Genomic DNA, 21,532 nt, shown 5'->3' with positions numbered 1-21,532 from the left:
AAAGTAGGAGGGGACGGGAGGGAAAGGTTAACACACTTTAAAAGTGAAGGCCTTGCACTGGTTGCCCAAGAGTGCACACAGACTTTTTGATAAATCTGACTTATAAGCCTCCTGCAAAAAGTTCTGTAGTTTAATAATTTAGCCGATGGGTGATGCTTTATGAACGGCATGCATCAGAAGTTATCGCTGGAAAACTGGATAGAAGCCCAGATGTCTGTTTAAGACCGCTTTTATTCCCTGCATTTTCAAAACATTGCATGGGGCTTTAGCTGCATGACTCAAACGAACTTAATGAGAGTCATGCAGCTCGGCCTGCGTATGCTGCTTTGAAAATAAAGAGGTGCTGCTCTGGGTTCTCATTTTGTGAAGCTCTCCCTGGAGTGATTTAAAGCTGCTTTTTCCTCCCAGTCTTGTCTGTAAAGGTCTTGTGCACTTCCGATCACTGGCTCTGACAGATAATAGCTGAGAACTCCGGACACCTCATTTTTCAGTCTTGTTCATTATACATTCAAAGACGGTTCTCAGAGCTCGGGTGGCACCACAGAGCCAAACAGTAAACAGCCAGTCAATTAAATTCAGCCAGTTGTGCACATGTGCTCCATCTGACAGACCTCGCAGAAAGTTACTGCAACCCAGAACGCTGCTGTGAGCGCCGAGCAGTTATAACTGACTCCCAACATGTGCCATTTATTATGATTGATTACTACTTACCATAAGCCATTTTAATAAGCACACACGATCGAACTTAATATAGGTTATTCAGGTTCAAATAAAACTATCTGTGTATGCATAGTGTGTTACACACCATGCAAATCTCCACTGGAAAGCCATACAGTAAGTCATAATTTAAGGAAAAAGAGAACCATACATGGTATGTATCAGATTACTGATTTATCAATTATTTAAAATTCATTTTGCTATATTCGTTGATAAGCTAACAGAATAATTTAGCTGTATTCTCACCTATATTTTAGAAAGTTTAAAAAGATTTCCTCATTTTCTTTAAGCAGGAGTGCACATTTTTCCCTTTCTAAGCCTATGAACTGCCTGTTTAAACAACAGCTCCTACGATCAGCCAGCAGTTCCCAAATCTACATTCAGGTCCAAATGGACAAAGCCTGAGAAAGAGAACCTGAACTCTGCAGCGGTGTTACAGCAGGAGAATACAGGGGAATACAAAGATGCTCACTTTTCCATTTTCAGTGCTTTTTAATGACACGGGACACCATGCGATGCCATAACTCCTATAAACAACTGTTGTGAGAAAGAGGAAGCTACACGAACAAGATGATTTCAGGGAAGACATATCTGTACCAGAAAGCACATAACATGAAAGAGATCACCTGTGGTAGGCCAGTAAGAATAAGTTCAGAGAAAGTCAACTACAGCACAAGAACATCTTTCCTTCATATCGGAAAGAAGGAAACAAACCGTGCACATCAACACTACTGATGCATAAGCTCCAGTTCTGAACAGTGCTTATAACCTTTATACAACAAGCCAGGACCTCCTGGAAAACACCCTCCCAAAACTCAGAGACCCTCCTGATGCTGACCAGGAGTGAAGTGATGGACACCACCACAAATGAGATGATGTGCATGCGTTTCCATAGGGTTTAGCCAGGACAACGGTTTCTTCTCAAGTTTCCTGCACCTCGTAAGACCCCTGGGCCCTAAAGAGGCTCATTCTACCTGAAAATAAACACACAACACATCCTGTGTCACCCTGGTGACAGCCTGTCTTCCTCGAGGCATTCCCCAGCTGCCAGTTTTGCACAGTATTGGCTAAATGCTTTCTGCACTGCAGCACGTTACAGAAAGACATCATCTATTCAGTGCACTAGGTTTTTATACTCTTTGCTATAGAGATTGTTTACAGGTAATTTGAAAAATATGACCTGAAAAAGTGAAAGAGCAATACCAGAAGTGAAAAGGCTTAGTAATTTCTGACAAATTACTGACAAAATTCAACCCAAACACTTAAAGCTTCACATCACTGCCAGCTGTATCCCAACAATGACAAAAAACCTGAAACCTTGTTGAATTCCACAGGCAAACATCTATCTGAAAGGCATCCCTGCCTTCCAAGAATATGCTATTACCCCTCTGTGGATGCTGGGTCACATCCACAGAAGCTCATCTCCCAGACATCAGAGCAAACACGCTTTGATAACACACAGAGACGTGTCTAGCGAGCTGAGTACATCGGGGAGCAAAGCAGGCACCATTCAGGATTCCTTTAGGGAACCAGAGCACACATCAGGAGGTCACCGTGCAGTCCTAATTGCCATGACCAGAGCAAGACCATGGGGAATTTGCCCAGGTAAAAGTGCAAAGGCTGTGTCCGAACTGTCAAAATCTCAGCTCCCTAGTCCAATAGGGATTGTTGGTCCTCAGTCATCCTCATACACAGAGGAATGCTCGACATTCTTTCTCTTGGAAAGAAGTAATTTGTTCCCTTGACGGAAAAAGGGAGGTATTTCCATGCACAATTTTCTTCAAGTATTGCTCTTTATAGACTGTACAAGAAAAACCCATGCCAAGTTCAGTTCCCTCAAACAATGAGCCAGCAATTGTGGCACCCAACACCTCCTCCCTCTCACCTCTCTGCATCCATACCAACTATCATGCTAAAATCATGATGCTGACGATAATGACACAGTCATCAAGTTATTTCAGGTATTTTTACCTAAAAAATACCCTAAAAATCATTTGGGGGACTTGCTAGATGCCTAGAAAAAATGTGAGCACAGACCTATGCACTAAGGATATAGATGGTCTCTACTAAAGGGTGCCTGTGAGTAATGTGACGTGCTTCATCCTTCACTTGGGAGTCAGGGATTCCTCTTCACAGCAAAAACCATTAAGAATAAAGATATAATCAAAGTCTAGGATTAAGTCGTAGTTTCAGTACACTCAGCAGGAAGGCTCAAAGTGTGATTAAAGGCACCTGACAAACAGTAATACAGCTACAGAACCACTGCCCACGCTGGTAAAGTTTCAAGACTTGGTTGTTGTTGCTTTCTAGCCATTTTAGTTTCAAAGCATTAGCTAGTGGATAACTAACAATGACTGCCCAGGGAAGTAGTTGAGTCACCATCCCTGGAGGTCTTCAAAAGACGTTTAGATGTAGAGCTTAGTGATATGGTTTAGTGGAGGACTTGTTAGTGTTAGGTCAGAGGTTGGACTCGGTGATCTTGGAGGTCTCTTCCAACCTAGATGATTCTGTGATTCTGTGAAAACAAATTATTTAAAAGAAACACTAATAGTAGAACCAAAGGCTGCTCCACACACTCAGCACGTGTCAGTCGCCCAGGATGAACACACTGCAGAAGAGCCACAGGAGGTGGATCACTGAAGTAGTTTTGCTTTGCTGTTTATGGAGCTGCTCCTCAAGCTGAGAAGAGTGAGACAGAACTAGGATCACTCCAACCACACTGCCAGCTTTTCTGTTTTGACTTGTAAGGAGTAAGAAATGGCCATCATTATGATGCTGAAGTTCTCCTTCCACATCTGAAACCAGACAGGTGCCTAAAGCCATGGCTGACTGCTGTTGTCAGTGTGTGACCAACTGTGAGAAAAAGCAGGAAAGGAAGGTAACAGGGGGGTGAACCCCCAAGCTGCCACCCAACTCTGCGATGAAGAGTACCAATCTGCACAGCACCCAGAAATGCCGTACTGAACGTCTAGACTGGGCGAGCTCAAAGGTGTTAGCTCACTAGGCAGCATCTATTCAAGCTAGAGTTTTGTTCTGAAATAAATGTATTCGTGACCTCTGAGCAAATACTCTCAGCAGAAAGTAAAGGAAAAGACCTGCTCATGGTAAAAATGGACTGTATTAAGTTAGCAGTTACCACAGTCCATCCCATTTTACCTAGATAAAAGCCTTGCTCCAGTGCAGACCTAGGGCTGTTGACATTTGCCAGCGACATTTCTGAACACTTCTGCAATTGTTACTGAAGCTCAATCCACTTGACTTAGGGCACCAAGAAGGCACCTATGCTGAAGCTAAAGACAGGGACTTAAAGAATTTTAAATATGAATCAAGCCAAGGTCAACCTTTTCTTTTTAAAGGTGATTCCACACTTCACACAGAGCTGAACCATGGGAACACCCACAGGAACACGATGATCTGAGTCCAGTTCAGAGCTACAATTTGATAGCAGCAGATCCTTTGCTACTCCCGCCCTTACTGACCCATGGGATGTTTCCATCTCCTCAGTGATGAATCAGTTGAGGAAACCTGAATGACAGAGGTAGAAATGGAGGCAGAAAAGAATGATGTGAACAACCTCGCTCTAAGTTTTGTCTTCCAAGCAGAAGTAGCATACACTGCAGATTTCCTCAGGGGCAGCTCCAAGGGAAGTTTGAGTGATTACATTAAAAAATCACCTGGCTCTGAGGGCAGGATTTCTTGTGTGTACCAAGGAGGTGGCCTTTCAACACAAAATTCATGTTAACCCATGCCTTCCACTCACATGATATTTCCTAGAAATAAATGCAGTATCTTCAACTTGTTGTCAACTTAAGAAAAAGACAGAAATTTACCTTAAACTTTATATTACTACATAAAGCAGGTATCAGTATATTGGAGAAGGGGCCACAAATGACTTCTTGCTGCAAGTGAACTTGCCACTCTAGAGAAGAAGGAAATAGTGAGATGATTTAATTTTTACCCTTTACATTCAGTAGCACCAAGTGAAAACATTTTACTTTCCTATATTTGTAATTACAAAAGCAATTGGCTTGGCTCCATCAGGTTTATCTTCCTAAGGCTACAGATAGTCTTTCACAAAATTTTATTCACATCTCAAAATAAATTTCAGTTAAATATTAAATTCTTGTTTCAGATTTTTGGTGAACAGACACCGCTAATTCAAATACCAAAAATATTAACTGCAATACCTACGTTCTACTCTACTCCTTTTAAACTTTCATTAGCAACTGGTTTGTTTTCAAGATGAGGGATATTGGGATTTACAAAGTCTGACACACTGCAACTATATAGCCTCCTGCTGTACATACAGTGGGGATTTCAAAATAATTTGGGAAACAGGTTTACGCAAGAGTAATGCAAACACAGAAGCAGCTCCTCTTTGAGAATACATCAGGGACACAAAAGGATGTACAAAGCGAAGTCAGTTCAAAATGCTTGTCAGGAGATAGGTGAAGCTCAAGGATCGTTAATAGAGTATGTTAAGCTGTTATTTCTCCAGTGGAGCTGGCCTGGACTTCTGTTTGAAATATTAAAGAAAGTCTGGAAGTCTGTTTTCCTTCCTGCAGGACTACTATTTTTTTTTTCCCCTCCCTACTCTTCTTCCCCGACATAGCGGAACAACTGTGACTGATAGCTTTCAGAAACATGCCATTTCTGCTTCACAGCAGACAAACATTTTTGCAAATGGTAATCCAAATACCTTAGGGTGGTGCATACGCAACCACGCACATGCAGTTTAGGTGCACATCTCTCCTGCTCTGGAATGAGAAAGCCATGAGCACTACAGAACAACGTGTGCATTTACAGGACAATCCCTTAAAATCTCTAATTGTAACTAAACCAGAGAAGAATTCATCATCAATTATGGAGTAGTGAGCACCTGAACACCACCAACACTAACCTGAATGATTTTTCAGAAATGCAGCTTCCTACAACAGTTTGTCAGAGCAGATTAATGATTTGGGGGAACATATTAAAACAAAAAACTTGGAGGGTTTTGCTTTCTATAATTAATGTTTTTCTGCTGATTAATTGATCAGTTAGAATACTTTCTGTCTATTGCTACAAAGCCAATGTATTGAACACAAAATCCTATAAGAAGATATGGTACCACTCCCCTCAGCGACATAAAAACACCACTGACACTAAAACAGTTTTTCTAAAACAAAACATCATATAACCGTTTCCAGCACGTAAAATTTTACTTCTGCTACTATTTGTCAAAGCTGAAAGACTCGGTGGCAAGGCAGAGAAGTGGAATAATAAGGGATTCTGTATTTTCCTGCCTATGCAATGTTTCAAGTGGGGGGGGGGGGGGGGGGGAGATTTAAGGAGTACTATCTGCTTTATGGTGTTATTGCTCCTAGCACAGGAGCCAGACCTGGAATGGACTGAGCTTAAGGCTTCCAAAAGATGACACCGCTTGAGGACCCCGGCACCCAGCAGAGGAAATGGCCAACCCTCTGAATTTACATCAGCTGCAGAAGTGCTGACAGGAGTTGACAGTATTTTTTATTATTTTGACATCTCAAAAGAGCTGTTTTCAGTAACAAAGCCTACAAAATCTGGCTAGGGGAACTTCATATTTGCAATGGAAACAAGAGCTATTTCAATGCAATACACAAGCCATTATGCTAATGGTGTATGAAGAATGATATACGACTAAGCAGGCAGTCACTTGCCAAAATTGCTTTTTGGAGCAGGATACATACTCACTGGAGGAGTTTACCGTGACTGATGCCAGTAGGAGAGGAAAAAATGCAACAACAAAAAACCTACACCCTTAAGCCAGGCAGGTGAAGGCCTATTTCTGCCTGTTTACAAGAACCATATAGCAATTACTTCTGTCCATACCAAAGAAACCACACATTTCCTGCCCACCATCGCGGATTCCAGCTCTAACTCCAAATGGAGAAACATTATAATTAAAGTTCCAGAGATCTTCATTATTTTTAATGTGACAGTAGATGCAGGAGTAATGCTAGATTTCACATTATGGATGTGTGTGCAGCAGCAATTTTCCATGCAGGAATTTTCCTTGCAAATGGGAAATTTAATCAGACGTCTGAGCACAAACCCAAATGCCTGAGCAGAGGATTTGCTTCAAATTTGCTGATCAATGTCAAATGAATACCGCTGTGGTTAAAGGAAGGACTGGAAACATCTCATGAGCAGGACTCCCCAGCCACCCATCAGCAAAACAGGTAGAATCACAGACTCAGTCAACACAAACAGAAGAAGCCGGTCACCAACACTCAGGTTACAGTGCAGTCAGCAACACGAGGAGTGACAGGCAATAACCAGAGGAACGGGGTTGACTTTCTTAGTTGAATAGTTTCTTGAGATGAATAGTTCTCACCGATGGTAGCCATCCTGACAGTAAGCAGAAGCAAGCCACAGAAATAAGCATCGCCCATGTAGGTGCCAGCAATATGTTTAAGTATCAAAACCAGTGTGCTAAAAGCTCCATTATTTTGTGCATTAACCTCTGAAAAGGCAAACAAGGTAAAGACATCAACGCTGAAGAGACAACAGACTTTCTCCTCAAGGAGGGAGTGAATTTAAAAGGAGAGTTTTGTGCCTGTCAAAATGCCACCCCCAACCAAAACATGCTTCACAAACCCCACCACAGACCACCAGCGTACTTTCCCTTTTCCCCAAGCCCAAGCACACAGGGCTTTCCAGGCTTACACCTAACTTTTCATGCAATAAAAAAGCAAACACAGATTTCCAATCATAACCCATATTTTAGAGTTCTAGCTTTTTTCTCCTACCTTCCCTAGGATGCTGTCCCAGCAACATCAGGCAACTTAGAGAGAACGGTAGTCCCTTGAAGCACTATTCTGTTTGCAGCTAACATATTCCTCCTTCTTCCCCTATATTTCCTACCCCCATCTTCTTATTTAAACTCAGCATGAATTAGGAACTGCTCAAAAAAAAATGAACTCTGCCAGGAGTTTCACTGCTATCATTTTATCACTCCTCCCTTGCAGGAATACCTTATATTTTAGCACAAGCCAGCTCCTTGCTGCCCAGATGGCTTAATGCACATTCTTAGAGCTTTTTTCCCATCCCTCCGTATCCCACAAATCACACACCATAAAACCCAGTAATTCTACATACGTTCTATTAAAATTACAGCCTCCAATGTATTCTCAGTTTCTGAGAGATCCCAGCTTCTCAGCACAACGTGTGACAGGCCTACAAAAAGGGGTCTCCCTACCCCAGACAGCCCTTGGGGATCAACTATCACTTCTCAGCTTCCTTCCCTCTTCCCCAGCTCTGCATTTGGGATGTCTTTGAGTCAGATACCCAGACAGCCCTTAAGGGAAAATCTGGTTCAATATAGGTCCCGAAGCAGTTATGGCACAATATTATTAGGAAAATAATGAACACCAGCTCACCCCCCCACCTGCCTCTAAAGTTTTGGGCTGTTTCTGCAGATACACAAGCAAAAGGTTCTACCTTAGCTTATTAAACTACCAGGTACACATATCTGAAAATACCTACATTGCTTCTGATGAAAGACTAACAAATAAAACAAGAAGATCATGGGATGAGTCACCAAGAAAGGACAGTAAGATCTTGCACAAAACAACAACACCAGAAACAAACAAACGAAAACCAGACGGACAGACTTTGGTCTAGAAACCAGGAAAGCACACTTGGCTATATCCCATAAAGATGCCCAAGTCAGCTAGCTAGACTGTGTCCCCAGATAAATTCAGCTCACTGTAACATGGAAACCACACCTCCTGAAGGGAAGCCCTCTCCTCGCATTAGCTCCCTCCTCATAAAAAGACCTCTCCTCACTCAAGACCACCCCATATAGCACAAGTGCAGCAGATTAAAATGTCACTGTCTCTTTAAAAGCTAATTAGAAATGTAAGAACTAACTTCTTTTCGCAGATTGTAATAATTAACTGATAATAAGGAAATAGAGCAGTATAAAGAAGCTGCAATGGGGACAATCGGTGTGCTAGCTTTGGGGAGTTACCACCTAGCAATGGCCTCAGCACAGATATGAAAAACAAGTACCTTGACTGTGTGCTAATCGGCTCCTTGCACATCTGGTAAAGAACCCAGATTTGGGACAGCACCGCCAGAAGAGCTGGTCCTAACCATTGTTCAAGAACTCCTGTTTGCATCAGCAACCTGATCTGGCTGAACCCTAAGCTTAAAAAGAGCATCCTGCAGCTGTGCAAACATGAGGGCCTTGGCAAGGAAGGGGTAAAAAAGAAGATGGTCCAAGGGAAAAAGGCAGATCAGACTGCCCTTTTTAATGGCAGCATGCATATAGGTTGGATTAAAGCACAGCCCAGTCATGGATTCAAGTGATGGTGGAAGCTAAGTCCAGCTTGTCATGCACAACACTGCTGGGGGTACACTTACTAAGGGCAGGGGCACCCTGATGGTGAGCGCTGCACAAAGCCCCCAGCGCAGGGAGCTGCTGGACCCACCTCAGCAGCATGGCACGGTGCCACCAGGAGACTGCAGCAGGCAAACGTGCATTAATGATGCCACTATGGAAATCACATCTCAAAATGTCCTGCATTTCATGCATTCACATGTTCATTCACAACACTATATAAAAAAACAAAAACACACACACAGAAAGGGGAAGTAAAGCAACTCAGTAGGCTACCCCTATCTTGTCTACAAACTAGGATGCATTAATAGGCGTAAACATATTTCCAAGTACGAAACCACATGCAGTTTTTAACATTAATGAATGCCAGCTGACACAAAGCACAGGCTGACTGTCATATTGCTTAGCCACTCTAGACACCTGTCATTCCTTGGCAATGAAAGGGAGAAAAGGTCAAGACACTGCTAGTAAACCCAAAGGGGAGACTCACTTTTCTACCAAAATTGAACTTGACAGGAACCATCATCACAAATAATGCCGAGAGGTTCAGGTGTTACTGGTTATTGATGGCTTGCACTCCTGCTGCTACTGAGCTGTCTGCATATTTTAGGGAGTTAATATTAATAAAAGCAACCTACACTGCCATTTATTAAGAAATATAGCACTTTGTTTTTTGGATGAGAACATACAGTATTAACTTTTTTTCTTTGCACATATTTATATAGTTTATAAATATATATACTTGCATACCTATAGTTAAATATATATACTTCCACTGAATCCCTGCAGAACTTGGACACTGCTAAGGCCAATATATTCCATCTTCTCACTTTCCAAATCCTTAATTGCTTTTGCATGAATGCAGAAATCCAGCAAGAAGATAGAAAGTAAAATAACAGCACATTTGAAAATTGGCAGACCAAGCTTTGACCTCCTTCACTCTTCTGACAGCATGAAGTTGTCAGTGTCTTTGACTCGATGGGGGCAGAACAGGACTTTTGTAACACACACAACATACATGCATCAAGACCACTTATCCCCTGCTTTTCCACAGACTGGGCTCCCGTGCCTTTTGTAGTATAGTTCTGGGGATTTAGCTTAAGCCCGTGATTAGTGCCTATAATGACGTTTACATTCAATGTGCAAGTACACACATAAGTTTGTGTTCAAATTCTGGAGGTCTCAGCCTTTAAGTGTAGTTCCCAATTCTCTTCTCACTTGCCTGATGTAGTTTACAGAGAGCTATCAATCCCGATTCGGAAATGCCAAAAAAATGCATTGGTCCAGAACATCCTTCCTTCAGTGCAGTTGTGTTCAAATTGAACAGGTCCAAGGAAAGGATCTGGTTCAAAGTACTGGGGAAGAGGAAAATGAGTGGAAAACATTAGGAGAATGACAACAGCACATACTGGGGGGAAAAAGCAGCAACTGATTCGTTTTTGACATCTTTTCAGAAAACTAAGCATGACTTCTGAGTTACACAGCGATCACTAGGCACCATGGCTTGCTATTTCTATTGCATTTTAGTATTTTCTAAACAATTTTGTTAAAAACACCATGGAGGTGTAAGAGACAGACAATCACATGCTCTCTAGTGCATATAAATAACTAAAAGCTTATAAATAGTCAAAATTATTTGCACTGTGCTCAGCATCTTAACAAAGAACGCACAGTAACAACACGTTTGGGACAGGTTACTCAAAGCTGTTGCATTTGCTGCATGCTATCCACAGTCCAATGCATCCTAACACCAGCTCGAGTAACTGATGCAGGATTCCCTCACAGGAAAGCCACTTGGGGCACAGAGAAATGACAAATCCTATACTCCTGTCCCAGCCCAAAGATCCCTAGCTCCTTATAGTGAAAAATAACCCTAGGCTCACATACAGAGAACAGTGGTTCTTCAGCAGAGGCTGAAAAAACACATTTGGAAGCAATGCTTATGCTGCTGCAGATTTGCACCATTGACTCATCATGGAAAATGTGAAGTATTTTCATTTATTTTAAAAATCTGCTCCTGACGGGCAAAAAAATCTGGTTCACGACCTTGAACTCATGGAAACAAAACCCCCAGCCCACATTCTATAGTTTTTCTTTCACAAACGTAAGCCACATATTTTATTCTAAATCCTGTACATGTACTCAAACTAGGTTACAGATGCCTTTTATGAATCCCAAAATAATCTCTCTAGTGGTTAATTAGTGAAACTGGATGGAATTGTTTTTTTTTTTTTTTTAAATCATTACTGCTCATCCAAGTGAAATGGCAAAACTGTTTTCTAGCAGCATTTAAAAACAGAGCTTGTATTCACTTAAATTTGGTCTCTGCCTTAGCTTCCTTGAGTTATGATCCTAAAAAAAAAGAAAACAAGAAACCTCAAACAATCAGGACAAACTTGTTCATTATGTAAATACTATAGAAAAAAGTTTTATATACATGGGTTGCAAACTTGAGTCCTTTTCTTTCTCTAAAATACTGGTGACAACACATTTTTAAGCGACTGTTTAGAAGGCTTTTGTAATCATCTGCAAAGCAATATTAAGACAGTAAAGATTTTGAATGCATCAATAGCATGCATTTGTGCTTTGAGATGCACTATAAAACACAGCAGTTGAAAACTGCTGGACTGCAGTGGTGCTTCTGGACACACCAAGAAAGTTCCAAAAGCAACAATTCAAAAGGAAAAGTTGACACGGATACTGATGTTTGACAAGAACTTGGGTAAGGGTATCACTTTTGGTTGGCTTCACAGAAACGAAGAGACAAAGTGCCTCTAAAAAGCTTCTAGAAGATAAAACCCAACACCAATACAGGATGCTTTGGTGTTATCATAAACTTATCCACGCTCAAGAAACGTCAAGTAGTACAACCTGTTCATACCACTCAGGCACACAGATTGCAGTCAGACGCAACTGTATTCATTTCAGACAAGTGAAATGCACCCCATACAGACTAAAACACTTTTCGTTCAAGAGCACATGGCAATAAACAACATATTTTCACAGGATTTGGAATAAATTTTATTCCCTTTTATTCTGAAGATATGTCAGGAAAGCAGAAAATGTCCTCTACTGCTCTTCAGCGACTTCAGTGGGACCTCTCACAGCAACAAGCCCCACATTTCCAAAACCAGGCTCAAAACCAAATTTCAAAATACTTCAGGAGTAAATAAAAAAATATAAATAAAAGATTTAGTGAATTTGTACAGAAGCATGACTTGCAAACAGATTGTCTGCCACATCACAAATTCTCTGGCCCTACTTAAAACAGACTTTACTCAAGAAGTTCAAACCTCTCTTCATGCCTAGGCTAAGTAGGGTTTTAAATCCCAATGTAGCACCTGTGTTTAACTGCAGCTGCTTGAGTAAAAGTTAATTTAGTCTTCCAGGGGAGAGAAAAGCAGAAATAATTAAGTTGCATCAAGCTACAAAGCCCTGATGCTGATAGGGCTGTTGGGAACAGCATCTCAAAGCTTCTAAACCAGAGAATTAATCCATTTGTTCCGATATGTTGGACAGACATTTTAGGCAGGTCTACCACCAAGCTGTCTTTGGCAAAATGTAGCCTCATTTGCATTGCCATTTTCAAAAGGAAGTAAACTGCTGTAGAAATACATTTTGAGTGTAGCTATTTATAATACTGAGGTAGAGGTAAAAAGACAAGAAAACCTTGCACCTTCGACGTGCCAGCCCCATGGCTTCAGTCCAGTAGGAAGAAAAAACTTCATACATAAAATATGTACAGGACCTTACTCTGCTCTTCGTTATTCCCACATAAATCAGGAATGTCTCTAACTAAAGGAATTCTATAGGGATATAGACCAGATATAAAGAAAACCAGTACAGGTCCAAGATATATTTGAAATAAGCTGTATTTTATCTATATATAGATATAAAAATAATATTTATATTACATACGTATTTTTTCATATATATACACACACCCCAAAATATATATATATGGTGTTGGATTTTAAAATAGCTTTCTCAGAATTAGTCCCTTTAGTGCAGTAGGAAAAATATTGCTAATATCAGCTTGAATGTGTTGAGCACAAGTTATTCCCTCATAAGGCTTATTTGCCCTTGTTAACTTCGATACGAATTTACAGTTTGGCCATCTTTTTACCCACAAGTCATGTCATATACACTGAATTGCCCTAGCTGTGTAGGCAAGCACGATCACCTCCCCTTTATTTTTATTGAAACACAAAGCTGTCCTATATTACTGAGTTGAGGAGGTCATATTTTTCAAGTAAATATTTAAAGTCATATGAGTTATATTTGATAGGAAAATTTGCAGCTTTTGGAAAGAAAGTGGGGTTGAAATCAAAACCAATAAACCTTCAAGTTTTAATGCTCTATTTGCTTGAAAAAAAAAACAAGTTTGGGTTTTCCAAATATATATAGATTTCATAAAAAGTACATGCAAACTTTCTTGCCTTTTTTTATCTATTTATCTATTTTTAAATGAGTAACTTCGGTAATGTAGCTTTAGATTCCCTCTCAAAAGCTTCCTCACATCAGGGTTATCTGGCCATTATAACTGGAACTCCCTTCTAAACATCAGCTTGCATTTTCACTGGTAACAAAGTTAAATTGGAAAATACCTTTGCTGAGGACAGTTAGAGCATTGAAGAACATATTGAAGTGCCGGGTCCTGCACCTGGGACGGGAAACCCTGGCTGCACGTACAGACTGGGCGATGAGACGCTGGAGAGCAGCCTAGAAGAGAGGGATCTGGGGGTCGTGGTAGACAGCAAGTTGAATATGAGCCAGCAGTGTGCCCTGGCGGCCAGGAGGGCCAACCGTGTGCTGGGGTGCATCAAGCACGGCATCGCTAGTAGGTCAAGGGAGGTGATTGTCCCGCTCTACTCTGTGCTGGTGCGGCCTCACCTCGAGTACTGTGTGCAGTTCTGGGCACCACAGTATAAAAAGGACATGAAACTGTTGGAGAGTGTACAGAGGAGGGCTACGAAGATGGTGAAAGGCCTGGAGGGGAAGACGTACGAGGAACGGCTGAGGTCACTGGGCCTGTTCAGCCTGGAGAAGAGGAGGCTGAGGGGAGACCTCATCACAGTCTACAACTTCCTCGTAAGGGGGTGTCGAGAGGCAGGAGACCTTTTCTCCATTAACACCAGTGACAGGACCCGCGGGAACGGGGTTAAGCTGAGGCAGGGGAAATTTAGGCTTGACATCAGGAGGGGGTTCTTCACAGAGAGGGTGGTTGCACACTGGAACAGGCTCCCCAGGGAAGTGGTCACTGCACCGAGCCTGTCTGAATTTAAGAAGAGATTGGACTGTGCACTTAGTCACATGGTCTGAACTTTTGGGTAGACCTGTGCGGTATCAAGAGTTGGACTTGATGATCCTTAAGGGTCCCTTCCAACTCAGGATATTCTATGATTCTATGATATTGCTCAGGAGATGGCTAATGTTTCATATTTAACAGCCTCAAATGTAGAGAACAGCATTATTATTGTTATAAACCCTCCAAATAGGAAATTAATTTTTTTCAAAGCAAATTAGGCAAAAACTTTAGAGGAAAGATATCACTGTGCCTTCATGCCCCTTCTGCTTCAGGTATATGAATATACAACAAAAAATGGATCCAGTAGCTCTGAACTTATTACCTGCCAAAAAATAATATCACAGCAGATTTCTTCTCAAAGTAGTCTGTTACAACACATATTGAACCTTCCACACAGGAGTTCTGAGACCAAGCTAGGGAACTTTATCATTTATAACGATAATTGGAATCTTGAAAACTTACAAGTTTAGTTGGTTGTAAGGTGCAGCCAAGTTCGTAATAAGGGTCATAGCAATGCTGGTACGCTTGTTTCATCACTTTTGAAAATGGTTGGAAAAAATTCAAACCCAGCCATTTATTAGTTGAGTTAATTTTGTTTTCAGTCAAGATGGACTGCTCTCTAATGATTCGCTCTGAAATATATATATATATATATATATATCTATCTTACTAAAAAAGATAGGAAAATTAGCATGGATTTATCTTTGTGACTGATTTCTTGGAAACTCTTGAGATTAACATACTCAATTAGAAATCCAAAAAGTGAGGAGTCAAACATGGATTAAAGCTGATGAGACTAGCCTATAAGCAATTCTGACAATTTCTTCACACAACATGGGATTGAAATATGGAATAAACTGTCAACAGCAGCAATATAAACTAGGAGCTGTAAATCAGCTGAGAAGGAATTAGGATGCATTTAAAAAAATACAGTGCATCTTTAACCACTATCTAGACAACTATCCCTCACGATATCCTTGTCTCTAAACAGGAGAGACATGGATTTAACATACAGACTATTCTGTGGGTAAGGACTTGGCTGGATGGTCGCACCCAAAGAGTTGCGGTCCACAACTCAACGTCCACGTGGAGATCAGTGACAGGTGGTGTTCCTCAGGGGTCAGTGATGGGACCAGCGCTGTTTAACATCTTTGTTGGTGACACGGACAGTGAAATTGAGTGCACCCTCAGCAATTTAGAAGGAGTGACGGCTTTAAACTAAAAAAGGGTATATTTAGAGTAGGTTTTAGTAAGAAATCCTTCACTCAGGGTGGTGAGGCCCTGGCACAGGCTGCCCAGAGAAGCTGTGGGTGCCCCATCCCTGGAGGTGCTCAAGGCCAGGCTGGATGGGGCTTTGGGCAACCTGGTCTGGTGGGAGGTGTCCCTGTCCATACCAAAGGGGGATTGGAATTAGATGATCTTTCAGGTCCATTCCGACCCAAACCATTCTGTGATTCTATGAATTCTGGATTAGGTTGGCAGCTGCATTTTCTGGTATTTGAAGAAGTCTGTCAGGCTATTTCCAAGATCTGTTTTATGTAACTACTGCTACTAAAGAATGCTTTTTTGAATTGGAGCCTATGAACAGTTTTTCAGAGGGTGGGAAAGGGATAATGTTCTGTGTTGCTCCAGGTTTTCTACTTCTGTGTGTTAAACCTGTGTACGAGGCTGAAACAACCCAAGAAGAAAAAAAAAAGTACACAAGACTTGTTTCCTGTTTTTCCTAAAATTACAAAGGGAGGTAGTACTGAGTCTCACATGTATTGCTACTCAGTGTGTCTATCACTGTGCTTCCCAGGCCTAAAAGTTCGATACTACAGCTTACACAGATTTTCTGCACTTTTAAAATTGATTGGTATTACCCAAGCTGGAAGGTTTGGATTCCTTTCTTTCTACAGGCTTCAAAAAACAAACAAACAAGAACAAGAAAAACAAACCCCACTTTCTGATAAAATTCAGTTGTCTACCTACCCATACATATAGTAATACAATAACACTTCTGCTCCAGACAGGTGGAGATTGTATGGCACATGTGGCAGTCCTATACTGCTCCCTGTGACCCCTGAGCATCCTTAAATGCATCTAAATGGACACCAACCACAAAGGTTTCTTCTAGGCACCTAAATTTACACCTGCCATCTATCTTAAGGACACCGAGTCCCACTTTTTGTGTATCTGAAAGAACCTGTCCGTAACAAATCAATTACTTACTAGGGATATGATGCATTTGTGAGAATTCAAAAAGCCCTATTTTAAAATTGTTACACAAATTGAAGTCATGCACATCCCTATTTCGTTTCATCAGGATACAGAATTGTGATAAGCTTACACAACAACCTAGTATAAGCGCATGGAAATAATGACTATTAAATGCCTACCCAAGTATTTTAACAGGCAACTGAATAATTTGAATGCATAATCATGACAAGACAACTAGCTGCCTGTATTACTGTTACCCTTGTTTAGGAATTTTACAGGCAGATGTTCTTAATCTTAGCCTAACACTGGGGGAAAATACTGCACTGTTAACTTTTAACAAAGTTGATTTTTATGACAACAGTTACTGTACTTCAGTCCTCAACTCATTCCAAAAATCCCCATGCTTAGGGTTTTCTATTGTCTGGCTATACCCTTAGAGATGCAAAGCCAATTGGAAACAGAAGGCAAAGGGATCTAGGTAGAAGTCAGATTATATAAATCGGGGAATAAGCATACAGAAGTGTTAGAGCTGTATATTTTTTAGTATCACATCAGATACGCTTATTTCTGCATGCCATTTGGATAATAGGGCCAGAATCCCCATGCCTACGTGCTGTATTTTTAAAAAATGTGTTTCACAAAGCATGAAAACAAGAAAAACAGGAGGATGAAGCAGGCCGAAAAGATCTCATGCAGCAACATTTCAAATGCACTTTCACAGCTTGTTCTATCAGCCAGTCTGAAGTGGTGACCACTATGAGCGTGTAGAGCACTTCACAGCTCTCGTAATCAGACTTTGTTGGACTCACAAAGTCACCACTTATTTAAAAGCAGGTCTGCCTATGCATTGTGTTTACTTGGAATTTTTGGAAGATTTGAAAACTCAGCTCTAAAAGAGAAACTATGATCACAGTGTTTTGTTCTCTAATACATGTATCTTGTTCAATACTGCTCGTGTATAAGTTAAGACCTTACCTCTAAGCCTCCATAAAGAAGCATCTTTCAAATCTAGGCTTACAATTTATCTCTGGATGCTTAAGGCAGAAAAGAAAATAATCCAGCTGCAACTTACGTGCACCATACACTCCCCCTCCCACTTTCCATTCAATTCTGTCTCTGTTCTAGTTGAGTCTCATGGCCCTGCACTGCCAGACCTTGACACAGGGACTTTTTTTTTCCCTGCAATATATAAAGCAAGGGCATTCCATACTTAAGCAGGTTTCAGATGAACAACATGCTCCAGTGAAGTATTGATCACTTCTTTCCTGCACACCCTCTGTTGACCTAAAAGCTATCTTCCACGCTACTGTTTCCCCAGAACCATTCCCAAATGCCTTGAACTCTTACCTGGTATTTCTGATATCGCCTTTGATCTTGCTGTGTTTCTACTCCTCCAAGCATGACATGAAAGCAACATTCCTGTATTGTTTTACATTTGAAATGAGCTATATTTCAAAGCTCTGATGTCATCAGGACAACTTTATATCATCTCCAGTGAAATATATCTGCTCAACAGATGTGAAACAGATCTTTTGTTTCACTACTCAGTTTAAAGCCAGAAACATAAATAATTGAATGAGATGGTGTTTTGTAATGATGCCCAGGTATTTGCCTGTCAAGTCTTAAAAAGCCAAAACCTTACTGTTGACCTCCTGTTTAAGGCTGATTCTGAACAACCGTCAATCCAACAGTTTTAGTGCACATGACTCCTGCAGCCACACATGGAAATATAGGAATTAAAACCAAAAAGGGGGCTTTATATTTGCATTTTATCCCTGTAGGCATCTTGTTAACTTTCTAAATAGATTCCCTTACCAGGGTGAGGAGGTGGAAGCTCGGTGGGTGGAAGGCTTGGTCCACAGGACCCACCGCATCCTCCACCAGTACAGAGACCCACCAGTACATGCCTCTTTTGTTTTTAATTTGTATTAGATTGAGACTCATATTTTCTAAAAAGTGAGTGGGCAAATTAAGAGAATGTCAGGAGGACAACGATGAAGAAATGCAAAGGGGAAGAGAGAAAAGGTTGGACAAAGGAGAGCAATATGAAGTTTCCAGCTGTTATGCCAGGCCAAAATCTTCTCCAATTTGACTGTCACTACTTCTCCACAAGTGTCAAAATTCACCTTTTAAAATATATGTTTAAAAAATAAGAAAGCCAATACTAGGAAGACAACACTAAATCAAACAAGGGAAAATGCAATCTTACCTCCATTTCCCCTGTAATCCCAGACCACAAGGCCTGCCTTCTGTTATTATTTCTCTAGCTGCATGAAATTGTCCCGATGCAGACACACATTTTAGTTATTGTCAAGGTAGCTGAAAATATAGTTTATGGAGGCCCTCATGTCTCCACAAAGAAGCAGCCATTGCCAGAAGGTAAAAACCAGCCTTAACCCAGGAGCATCTCTCAACAGTAAAGCCCATGATATCAGTCACCTGCTCAACTTTAATCTACTCTTGAACATACACCTACATCTCTGCAACTTTTTTGTCCAGACATTTTTCTGTCCGCTGAAGATTGAGTACCATCATTTTTTCTCTCTATGATATTTGTAAAGCCTCACGGAAAAAAAAGTTATGATGAGCCCCAGTGCTTCACTGCTGCAAAGTTCATTTACATAAGTCTGACTACAGTTATTCCTCAGGTGTTAAAGCTTCATGGAAATAGAACAGATACAGTAACAAAGGTATAACTGACAGTCTGTCATATTGACCGAAGTGCTTTTTGATTCAACTCTATAAATATTTACTCGGTACAATCCTTTAGAAGATTAACTTAGAATGTAGTTCAAGTTCAAACCCCCGTTTCATTACAATGCTAAAAGAATATTCCCTGTACACCACACATCAAAGCAGGACGTACAGGTAAATATTAAGCTTGTCCATAGTACTGGGAAGCAATCAGGAACATACTATATGCAGACACAACAGCACAATAGCGCTGGGCACTGAGCTGCTATTCCCTCGAGTTGAAGGCTGGATTCCCTCGTGGCGCTTCTTTCACGAGCAGCACTCCGTACCACAAATTGATCAGCCCTCCTGAGCCTCATGGCAGAAATACAAAACAACTCAGCTTTATTTATGTAAAGCTAAGAAGGGAATTAGAGACCTCTTCCCTCATTCCCCCAGACCTCTATGGCATTTCTTCAGTTTCCAGTCAATTCGGCTAGTTTTACAGTTTTGGAGGTGAAGTTCCTTCAAGCCAGAAATAAAGCCGACTCACCACAGGAACTACAAACAAATTGAGCTCTTCCCATTGCTGGGGGCCTAAAAGATTTCTTCTTTCTGTTGCTCTATTTCCCATAAGCCTTAAACTTGCTCCCAGCTTCTACACACAGAGGAGTTACCGGGGTGTGGGGCTGAAGCGAGTCGTGCATTTTGTAGTGCTCAAGCTTTGGACGGAACTGACTCCCACTCTTACGTGTGGAAGTCAAGAGACCCAGAAGCTCATGTGCCTCAGTACCACATGTGGACAGAACTGAACACAAGCTAACACAGCACAGAGAATGTTTGACCACATTCTCAGAGCAGATTTGCATCCTATGCATTTTACAGCAACTTCTTCGGCTAATAAAATCACTCCCTATAGCAAGACGATTAAACTACCTCAGACTGGAGGCTCCAGAGGCCTTCACGTCTCTTCAACCCCTTGCACAGCTTCTGACACAGTAGGATATAGTTTAGTTAAATAACATTCGATGCAGGACTTTTAATGTATTTGTCAGACCACAGTAAATAAAACAAAAACATACCATGCTGTGATATGAGTGAAACAGGTTTTTCAAAACTAATTTTCAAAGGCAGAAAATAATTTCAGAAGGAAAATGCCAATTTTGAAGCTGCTAAGCATTTTCTGGACAATTCAGGAAAACAATATTACCCATGCTCAATAAAAAACACTAGACAAGTTCTTTTTACTTATATTTCTCTTGCACAGTAACGAACACCATTGTCATCAACAACACTTGAAAGCCTTTACTAGAAACTGTGAGTTACTATCAGCCAAAATCAAATTAAGGACTATTTCAGACAGTTAAACAACCCAAACCTTAGTTATCATTGAAACTGTGGTAAATTTGCCTCAGAGCTGTAAAGGTGGCCTCTGCAGTAGGGTAAGAACACACCTGTGAAATCTCAGGAATGCGGATCTAAATCTGGCAGAAAATCTGGCTAAAGAAGTGGAATACAAACAAGAATTGGATGCTTAAAATATAGAAAAACCAACTCCTCACATTATTTTTACAAATCCAGAACTACATGTATACCACACAACCATCCTGTGCTCACTCACCACAGCAACCTGCCATTATTTTGACAGCACAGTTTAATCTGTATTGAAATTGTAACAGTAGAGATTAGAACTAATTCAGAAACAGTTAACAGAGGAAAAAATGAAGGAGTTAATGGAGAATATCTGTTCTCTAAGAGCCTAACACCATGCATAAAAGATGATTGGACCCTGAGGGAGTCAGATATACACACACTGACCATGATATGATTCACTGAATAGTAAAACATTACTTAGCCACTATCTGCTATAATCTACATAACTGGCTGCCTAATTATAAGTGTTTTAATTTTCTTACTATTAACCTCATTCATGCCTGCTTAATTCGAGGAAGAAATAGAAAAATGAATATATACACACATGGAAACATGTAAATAAAACTTCAGTGAACAGTGCAGAATTCGCTTTACCGGCAAACTTTACCAATAGTATTTTTTGCCTATTTTATTATTTGCCTGAGTGAGTTCCTTCCAATTCTTTTAAACAAACTTTTGATTTAACTTTATCCTCAAATTCAAGTTTTATAAATATAAACGCTATTTAATAATTCAAGTGTTTCCATGAATACAAAGAAACTTTCAGTAAGACCACTTACACAGCAGGGATAAACCTTCTCCTTGACATCTCATATCCAAGGCTTCACTGTACC

The 21,532-nt window shown here is 40.7% G+C and overlaps 1 protein-coding gene across 10 annotated transcripts in view; it reads right to left on the bottom strand.

The window, feature by feature from the left end:
- The window catches only part of ATP8A2 (ATPase phospholipid transporting 8A2), a 330,601-nt gene that overhangs the window by 122,136 nt on the left and 186,933 nt on the right, over window positions 1-21,532 (bottom strand). The window lies entirely within an intron of this gene.

This window comes from Anser cygnoides, chromosome 1 (assembly GCF_040182565.1).
Source record: "Anser cygnoides isolate HZ-2024a breed goose chromosome 1, Taihu_goose_T2T_genome, whole genome shotgun sequence".
Classification (NCBI taxonomy): Eukaryota; Metazoa; Chordata; class Aves; order Anseriformes; family Anatidae; genus Anser; species Anser cygnoides.
The sequence above is the reverse complement of the archived record's forward strand: the minus strand, read 5'-3'. Positions and strand labels throughout refer to the sequence as shown.